This window comes from Triticum dicoccoides, chromosome 6B (assembly GCF_002162155.2).
Source record: "Triticum dicoccoides isolate Atlit2015 ecotype Zavitan chromosome 6B, WEW_v2.0, whole genome shotgun sequence".
NCBI lineage: Eukaryota > Viridiplantae > Streptophyta > Magnoliopsida > Poales > Poaceae > Triticum > Triticum dicoccoides.
The window spans coordinates 270,749,030-270,759,184 of NC_041391.1; positions in this window are offsets into that span (position 1 = coordinate 270,749,030).

Here is a 10,155-nt window from a genome sequence, read left to right on the forward strand (position 1 = left end):
TGTCACTTTCGGACAGCGCAAGAATTACCGGACCGAGCTCAACGACTTCGATGTTACCCACATTCGCTTTTCGTACAATGCCATCCTCGGGTACCCAGCCCTGGCCAAGTTCATGGCGGTGACCCACCATAGTTACAATGTCCTCAAGATGCCGGGAAGCGGCGGAATCATCACAGTCCTCTACGAAGAGAAGGATGCCGTGTGCTCTCTCGAGCGTGCCTTCCAAGATGCATCAGTCGAGGATCCAGACAACAAGAATGAGAACCCTCCTGAGGAAGTCCCTAAGAAGAAGAAGACATCACCCAGCTCAAGGCCTCAGAGATAGGCATCTCCGGAGGTGCCGCGTCAGGATCTGCGCCCGTCCAAGGGGCGCCTCCCTCCGTCACATAGGAAGGTGCGCCCGGCGCCCTCCTCGGGCAAGGCTCGGGGTCTCTCTCCTGGAGGGCCTCAGACTTTGCCAAGATCATGAGGGAGGCGCTCGGGCACCACTTGAAGGCGTGCTTCACGGCATGTTTCCCCCAGGAAGGCATGGGGCAAGGAGGGCCCAATCCTCAGGAGTTCATCACCAAGGTCACTCAGGAGCTGTAGGAATCAAGAGTCATGCGCGGCAATCACCGCCTGCCCGGCATAGCTCCCCATCCAGGCGAGGATGGTGGGCTACGCGTCTACATCCACTACCAGGGCTCAACCGAGTCGCGTCTCAAGAGCGTTTATGGCCTTCACGCATGGGACGCTGCAAGGGCCCGCCACACAGCTACGTTTGCATGCCTTTCAGCCTGCCAAACGCGGCTGTAGCTCACCAGCGTCTTATGTAGAGCATTATGGAAGCTCATGAGGGCAGGCACCACGCAGTCCTGGCAGAAATGGAGATGGTCCTCGAGGATCCGCCCGGACCCCCAGAGCCTCCCGAGGCTCAGGGCTCCGGTGGATTATGAGGATCGGCTTCTTCACCGCGCATTGTCTGCTGCTTCAACACCAGCTCTACAATGGTATCAGGTGACATCTCTCGAGTCTCATTTCAGCTGGGAGCGCCCTCAGGGCTGCATTATTCCTAGGTCGCGTGGGTCTGTCCCTGCGGCATGTACCCCTTTTTCTTATGTCTTTAGTATTAGCTTGCTGGGAGCGCCCCTCGGGCTACATCATCCCCAAGCCTCTTGGGCCTGACCCAGTGGCATGTATCTTTCCTGCATCTATCTAAGTTGGTTTGACTTCATTCTTAACCTGCCTGTGATAATCGCCTGCTTGATTGACACCTACCTTTGGAGCTGCTCGCTCTGGCACGACGCTTGTGCATGGGTCCGTCCCTGCAACGTCGACAAATCTGACTGGTCGAGCTCTGGCCCGCGGTAGCCCCGCAAGCGCCACCTCACCAGGCCCTCAGTGCCCTCATCACCCTCTCGGAGCAACCAATGGACGGCCGACAATCGTAATGGCAACCTTTGCTTCTCTCGTATTGGTTTACAGGGACTACCTGAGGAATAATGTGGGGGGCATCGCAAGCTCTCTCTCTCTCCCTTACCCGCACAATCCGCTCGCGCGTTAAAAGGGGGGCGCCTGAGCATCATGACTCAGGAGCTCTTACTGGCTCTCCAGCCCTCGCCCCCTAGCCTTGTCCACGGCAGTGCGACCTGGCATACCAGCGGCGGCTGAGCTCGCTCGAGGGCCAGGACCTGAGGATGTAGAGCACAAAGGAGAGTGTGGGAAGGGGAGGAGAAGCTCACGAAGGCCTAACCCAGCTACATCCCAGTTGCCGACATGCAAGTCTGGCACCTCGCGAAGGAACGACTCCGCGCTTTCAAGATAAGTCTCGCTCCTGGAATAGCTAATCGATGTGACACCAAACCCACACTTGATGCGGCTCTGTGATGGCGACATTGCCTTGCTTTCTCACCTTTCGGCGACTGCTTGAGCGCTAAAGGGGACCTTCTGAGCATCGCGCCTCAGGGGCTCTTACTGGACCTCGGGCTGCTCACCTCCTGTCCTTGACCACGGCATCCTGACCTGACATACCAGCGATGGCTGAAGCCTGCCTGGGGACCGGGACCTGTCAGCGTAGAGCACCAAGTCGTCGCGAGGTCAGAAAGGAGGAACTGAGCCGGGGCACGACAAGCATTCACACCCCTCCATAATAAGGGTAACAACAACAAAGGCATTACAGATGCTTTACACGCCCCCACGGGGTATTTCCCTGATGCCTCGCAGGGGAACAAAAGGTGCTAACCTTAAGGAGCCCGGCCCTAACTACACACGCCCTCATGACCGACGCCATCATCAACAGTGGGCCACGAGGGGGCGGCGCCAAACCCATCCAGACCAGCCGCGCCGGTGGCCTGCTGCAGCTGCCTTGCTCCAAGCACGGCGCGAGCTCGGGGGCTCGTAGCTGTCGTCGCTCGTCTGCGGAGTCACGAGAAGCTTGGGAGAGTCGCTGGACCCCCAAGCATCTCCGCCGCTACTAGAGGAGCCGCTGGGGAAGCGGGTGGCAGGCCTAGCCCTTGCCACATCAACGTCCTGACCGCCTCCTGTGGGACAGCACACCAGCCGGCGTCCTTCCGCATCGAAGACCTTGAACAACATGAAGGAGGCACCATCGTATTCGAAAAGAATCACGAAGGCGCCCCCTGTTCGGCAGACCCGGGTGATATCGCCCCATCCTCAGGTCATGTAGACCTTGCCCGGAGTGAAGACTTCAACTTCCGCTCCGGTCGCCGGGGTACCGCAGTCGGCGTGCTGCAATGAGAGCTTGAGAGGCCCCCTTGGCGGCATCTCGAAGGCAAAGAAAGGAGGAAAGCGGATCCAGGAGCTCGAAGGCATGGCGGCTGGATTACGAGCTTGCAGTGGAGTCCGCGGCATGGACCCTAGGAGCAACGACATGCACCACTGTGCCTCGTCGTCGTCACCGATGGCGCGGGCGGCGCCGCTCGGCGTCTTCTTCTCTAGGGCCCTCGGCCTGGGTGTACAGAGGGAGCGGAAACCCAAGAGGTGGCCGCTAGTACCAAGGCCTCGACGTCTCCGGCCGAGCAACCTCGTCCCCGGCCGCTTCTTCAGTGGGAGCGGGTCGGGGCCCTCTCAGGGGGCCTTTCCTTTCTCTTCGGCTGAAAGCCGGCGGATCGGTGCCATCGACGACAAGATGGAGGAGGAGCGGGGAAGAAGAAGCGAGTGGAGCAAGAAGAGATGGACTGCAGGGGCTCGTGCCTCTCCGTACTTATAGCCCGGAGGTGGCTAACCGTCGGCCTACATGATCGCAGGTAATCATGACCCTCTATGCATGCAAGGACTCGTCAAATTGGGCAGTTGCCGAGGCAGCGTGGGGAAGCGGAGACGCCCACGTCCAATCAACTGCCACGCGGCGACCAAGGCTGCAGGCTTTTGGGGCCCGCGGCGCTCCGCACTTGCCCTTTCGCTTCGCTGCCAAGCCAAGCCCGAGCACGACTTGGGCCCGGGGGCTACTATCAGCGTTCTGGGAACGGGGGTCCCCAGTCTTGCCTTCCTGCGGCCTGCGGCTTGGCTCAAGCAGCGGCCCAATACGGCCCATATTCATCAACCCAAGCTCAAGACCCTCACGAGGGGCCAAGCCTCGCGGGGCCGATGACGCAAGGCTTCCTCGGGGGCGGCCTCACCAGGCTGGCTCGCGAGGAGGCAGAGAGATCAAGGCAGGGGTACCTCACGAGGTGCTCATGACGCAAGCTATGACGATCAAGACCAGGCAGGCGCCAGCCTGCGCAGTGTCCTCGCTTCTTCCTTTGTGTAAAGGGGGCAAGCGCAGGCGCGGAGTACCAATGCATCAAGCAAAGGTTACCATTTTGGTGCAACAAGACCAAGACCAGCAAAGCAGCAGGACGGAGGTCACCGTGGAGCCCAAGACAGCGTCACCGCTAGTGCCTTTGGCAGTCGAAGACCAACTTTAGTCTAGATAACTTGTTCTAGATGTTCCCCTTCAAAATGGTCGTTGTTGGCTCCCTTCCTGCTTAATATTTGGGAAGAGGACCAGGGCCTCTATAAATAGAGATAGCCACCACAGTAGAGGGGATATCATCGAGGGACGATCGAATCCACCCAAGTAGAACACCACACCAGCTCAAGAACACCCCTCGCGAAGCCGTTCTTCCTCTGTACTGTTCATCATCAGCCCCAGAGGAAATCCACCACACCACAAACTAGAGTAGGGTATTACACCACAATGGTGGCCCGAACTAGTATAAACCTCGTGTCCCTTGTGTTGTTCATCATGTAGCTTAGATTCAAGGCGAGGCGTTGGGACGTGGGTTGGCAGGGGGAAGATCTTCGCGTGCACCCCAGAGATCAAATCTTAAGGGTTTTGCCGGAACCCGATATCTGACAAACATGCATATCCCCGTTGAGGTAACCTAGTGTTATTCGAAAATTCTCCAGTTCCATGTTATTCAGAAGAGGTTTGTTAACAAGACTTGATCAACCTTGTTAGTGGATTCCTATTGATGAGCATGAGATGGATGAAGTTAGAAAGCACAACTCTCTGTATCCTCCATTTACTTTCTGTTATTTAGATGAAATAAAGCAAAAATAGTATTTTTTTCATCTGTTTTCTGAGTTATCCATGCAATAAAAAAACACCCCGAAAATAAAAGTTCTCCAAATGTCCTGAAAATGAAGTATCATTTTTTGTAGAATATTTAAGAATTTCTCGCACTGAGAACACACCAGGGGGCCCACAATTTGGCCACGAGGGCACAGGGCGCGCCCACCCCCTGGGGTGCGCCCCCTGCCTCATGGACCCCTCCACATATTCCAACACCCACTCACTTTGTCATCCTCCAGAAAAAATCCTCCCATAGCTCAAACCCGTGTTCTAGCTCATCTTGCTGCCATTTTCAATCTCCTTGCTCAAATCTCCATTCACAAAACTGTTTTGGGAGATTGTTTTTTGGTATGTGACTCCTCCAATGGTCCAATTAGTTTTTGTTCTAGTGCTTTAATTATTGCAATTTTTTGCTGCTAAGGTGACCCTGTTCTTGAGCTTGTATGTCAAATTTATATGGTCCAAAGTAGTTTTAATGCATGATTTAGCCTCTAGGCACTGGTGGGAGTAGTTGCTATCAATCTTGTTGAGTTTGGTTCACTTTTATTTTGAGTCACTAAAAAATTCAGGAATTTTTCAGAGAAATAAAAATGCATAAGAAAATATACCAAGGTGGTTCCTCAAGGAAACAAGGACCAAGGCTCGCGATACGCGAGCCGGACGGTAAACCACCGAGGGAGGCTCAAGTGCGGCCATGTGAATGGCCGTTAGAGGAGTTTATAGTCCAAGCAGGCATCAAGGATGAATTTGACACATATGTGCGTAATGCTGATCTTGAGGACTTCGTGTTAGATAAGTGCCTGCAGTACTACTACCTCACTGATTCCTTCGTGAGGAGGTTTAAATTTACATCCTCGCACAATTCTTGCACTGTTTTATTTGATCTTTATGATAAAGCATATACTGTGGACCTAGAAGATTTTAATACTGCTTGTAAACTCCCGCAGTGGGGCAATGTTAGTGAACCTCGCAAATCTGAATATAAAGACTTTCTTGCTAGTATCACTGTGGGGGAATCTAGAGAAATCACACAAGCTAGCATAGGGAGCATTCATTTCCCTTCCATACATTATTTGCTCTCTTTATAGGTAGATGCATTAACGGTAAAGATGAGTCTTGTCACATGTGCGTTCCAGATCTTAGTGTCCTCAAGAGTTCGATATTAGGTGATAAACAATATAACTTGGGGGCCATTGTTGCATGAAGGCTGCATCTTAATGGTATATGTGGAGATTTGTTTGGTGGGATTTATGCAACTCGTGTAGCTAATTATCTTGGTGTACCCATACATGGAAGTTACATGGAGTTGCCTCCTGCTTATCTAGATTATAGTGCCATGGTTAGCCATTAGTTTCTTGAGAGAAATGAATAGTTCCTCCAGTATCGAATAATCTTTGATAGACGGCGTACTATCCATGTTGCTCTCCCTGCTCCCACTTTCTTTGACTTTCAGGAAAAAAAGAGATACTTTATAACCAGGGAGGAGGCGAATGAATATGAGAGGAGGACGGAGGCAGCTCGCCTCCAAGCTGCAACTAATTAGGCAGTAGCTATTGCATCTCAGTAAAACCCCGACTACGACTTTGGATATCCGCCAGGCCAGCAGTGGCCATAGACCAACTTAGACTAAAAGCCTAAGCTTGGGGGAGTATGTATTTCTCACCGACATTACATTCATGCTCACACACTGATGCTAGTTTCGGTGCTCATACTTTTTCATTGTACTATCCATGTTAGTTTATTTTTTTCTTGCTTTCTTCTTGTGTGTTTGAAAAAACTTAGGAAAAAACAAAAAAAATAGTTGTAAGCTTTAGCTAGTTTACTTTCCATGCTTGTAGTAGTAATATTAAAAAAACCAAAAAGATTTCTCGTTCTTCTTTTGCTTGTTGGGAGCTTTCCCATGTAAATAGTTTTATTTCTTTTCTTTTCTTTGGGGGTCAAGAGGAGAAGACTGAAGGAGTCCTGGATTAAGGGGTCCTCGGACAGCCGGACTATGTACTTGTGCCGGACTGTTGAACTATGAAGATACAAGATTGAAGACTTCGTCCCGTGTCCGGGTGGGACTCTCCTTTGCGTGGAAGGCAATCTTGGAAATTCGGATATGTAGATTTCCTTCTCTGTAACTGACTCTATTGTAACCCTAGCCCCCTCCGGTGTCTATATAAACCGGAGGGTTTAGTCCGTAGGATAACAACAATCATAATCATAGGCTAGCTTCTAGGGTTTAGCCTCTACGATCTCGTGGTAGATCAACTCTTGTAATACTCATATCATCAAGATCAATCGAGCAGGAAGTAGGGTATTACCTCCATAAAGAGGGCCCAAACCTGGGTAAACATTGTGTCCCCTGCCTCCTGTTACCATTAGCCTTAGACGCACAATTCAGGACCCCCTACCCGAGATCCGCCGGTTTTGACACCGATATTGGTGCTTTCATTGAGAGTTCCACAGTGTTGTCGCGGTAAAGGCTTGATGGCTCCTTCAAACATCCACGACGATGCAATCCAGGGTGAGATTTTCCTCCCCGGACAGATCTTTGTATTCGGCGGCTTCGTACTGCGGGCCAACTCGCTTGGTCATCTGGAGCAGATCGATAGCTACGCCCTTGGTCATCAGTTCAGGTTTGGAAGCCTGAACTACACCGCCGACATTCGCGGAGACTTGATCTTCGATGGATTCGAGCCCATGACAGGTGCGCAGAACAGTCACAATGAGCATGACTTAGATCTGCCATCGGACGGTGTTCAGGAGATCACACTTACAGCCGGCCCATCTCTCAATCCGGAGTGGATCATGCCATCCGAGGACGGGTGGATGGACCCCGCCATGGAGGCTACACACTCAGCGGCGGTACAGTCGAACACAGACTTCGCCTCCAATGAGGTCTACTTCCTCGGACCCTCGGACTCGTCTCCGGCCATAGGCTCCGAACCGCACGCATCCATGCCTATCGAACCTGATTGGGCACCGATCATGGAATTTACGTCCACTGATATCTTCCAGCACTCGCCCTTGGGCGACATGCTAAATTCGTTGAAATCTCTCTCCCTGTCAGGAGACTCTTGGCCGAACTATGTCCGGCTTGAGTGGGAAGCGGACGACGAAGAAATTTGTTACCCACCCACCACCCACTTGATAGCCACTGTCGACGACTTAACCGACATGCTTGATTTTGACTCTGAAGACATCGATGGTATGGACGATGATGCCGCAGAAGAATAGGAACCACCGCCCATAGGACGCTGGACAGCCACCTCATCATATGACATATTGTAACACCCCCAGTGTCATGCTACAGTAATCCCCCGGTAATGGTGCTAGGTCACCATGCTTACTGAGCTATTTATCACTTGATGAAAAATCAAAGTCAAATTCAAATTCAAATTATGAGTGAAATTCAAAATTTCTCAAACATGCAAACTAAAATGTTCGTTAAATAGAAAATAATTCATAACTAATTATCTTCAGAAAAACAACATCACCTAAATTCATCATGTGACTCAAACAACATGAAACCGCATCAAAACAGAAATTTAAAGTGCCATATCATTTATTAAAAATTCAAATGAAATCATTTTGGCTCCAAACCATTTTTTAGGCAGTGGTAAATATTGCACTATAATTCTTGAGCTAAGTCACATACTTTACAAAACTCTAATGGTGGCTAAGCAATGTGCAAAACAGGAATAAATCAAAAATGAAAAGAAAAGGAAAGCAGAGGGAAGAGAGAGAAAGTCCCTGCCCCACTGGGCCAAACGACCAAGCTGGCCGTCGGCCCACGCCAGCCGGCCTACTCCCCTCCCCTGTCGTCTTCCCCTTTCTCCTGTTCGATCGACCGGGCGCCTCGGCGTCACCCAACCACCTCGCCGGCCTCGCCGGGAAAGGATAAGGGTGACGCCTCAGGTGCCTCTCCCACTCACCTCACCACTTGGCCTGCTCCGCCTCTCCCTCTCCCGACCAGACCCCTCCTCATTCTCCCCCTCGTTCCCAATCTACGCCCGAGCGCGGTCACCGCCGTCCTCCGTCATTGTTGCGGCCACCGGCGACCCCGCGCCCGCTGACCCTGTCGGTGAGCTCCGCTAGAGTCGACTCCTTTGACTGGTGGCCTGAGCTGGAGCTGGGAGGCACCAATGCACCGGATCCCCTTCGTCCCCATCTCCGACTGGCGTCGTTCATCACCAACTCCGGCGACGCCCTCTACTGCTACTAATCCTTCCATGGGCCACCTTGAGCCACTGCGGTGAGATCCATCTCTCCTTCCCTCCTTTCTGCTCCTCTAGAAGCTCGGGGAGCCTGGTTCCGCCATGGCCGATCCTAGCTCCGCCGACGAGCTCATTGCCGTCGTTGTGACCGTCGACACGCTCGCCCGAGCTCACAGTTGTGCTTCTGGGGTTCCCAGGAGCCCAACGCGCACGCGCACGCTCCCTCCCATGCCTCCTAGCACCGTCCCCGATGAGCGCCCGAACGCATCGCCGCGGAGCTCGCTGCCGGCAAGGCTCCAGTGACCATTTGGTCACGGGCTCAAGCCCATTGGAATCGCCGCACCACGGGGATCCTCCCCAGGCTTTCCTTTCGCTTCGTAGCACGCTGCTTCGCCTTCCCCGTCACACGCCCGAAGCTCGTCGCCACCACGGCTCAACGCCGGCGTGTTTTTGGCTTCCACCCGCGTGTTCCAACGCCATACACTACAAAAAAAAGACACATCCGTGACATTTTGGGCCGAACGAATTTTTTTTTCTGTCATACATATGACACTTCTATGACAATAATTGTGACAAAACCCGGTATCATCATAGATGTGGTGGGATCCTACTTCTATGACAAAAAATCATGACATAAAATGGGCTTTTCATCCCGGGCGGGCTGGAGACGCAGCTGCATGACATTCTTTGGGCCGTCCATGATGGGAAAAACCGTGGTAGAAGCGAGGGGGAGGAAAATTTCGAGGAGTTGCCGGTTACGGTGGGAGAGCGATGCACGTTTCTCTCGTACAGGTATGCGCATGTGTGCGAGGCATTGGCTCTAACTGAACCCGAGCGAGGCGTTGGGCTCTAACTGAACCCGAGCGATTGCACTGCAGGCTACGCGTTACTGAACCCCGAGCGATCGATCGATGGCTATTAACTGAACCCGATGGAGCGATTCCTTTGCTACTGCTGCTAACTGAAGCCGATCGATTGGATGAACAGTGAGCGTTGCGGGGGGGTGGATGAACAATGAGCGGTGGCATTGCCTCTGGATGAATAGGAACCCGTGGTGTGGAGGGTTGGATGAATAGTAGATGATGGAGGGGTGGCCGTGGAGGGGTGGTTGAACAGGACCCCGTGGTGTGGAGGGCTGGATGAACAGTAGACGGTGGAGGGGTGGTTGAACGCTAGCCGGTGGAGTAGCGCGTGGTGGAGGCTGGATGAACAGGAGCCCGTGGAGGCTGGAGGAGGTCGATAGTAGCCCGTGGAGGCTGGAGGAGGTCGACGGTGGAGATGAACCGTATCCCATGGAGTCCCGTTTTGCGGTACGCCACACCCCTCCCGATGAACAGGACCCCCGTTTTGACCGTAGGAGGTTTGTTTCATCTGTTTTGCGGTACGCCACACCCCTCC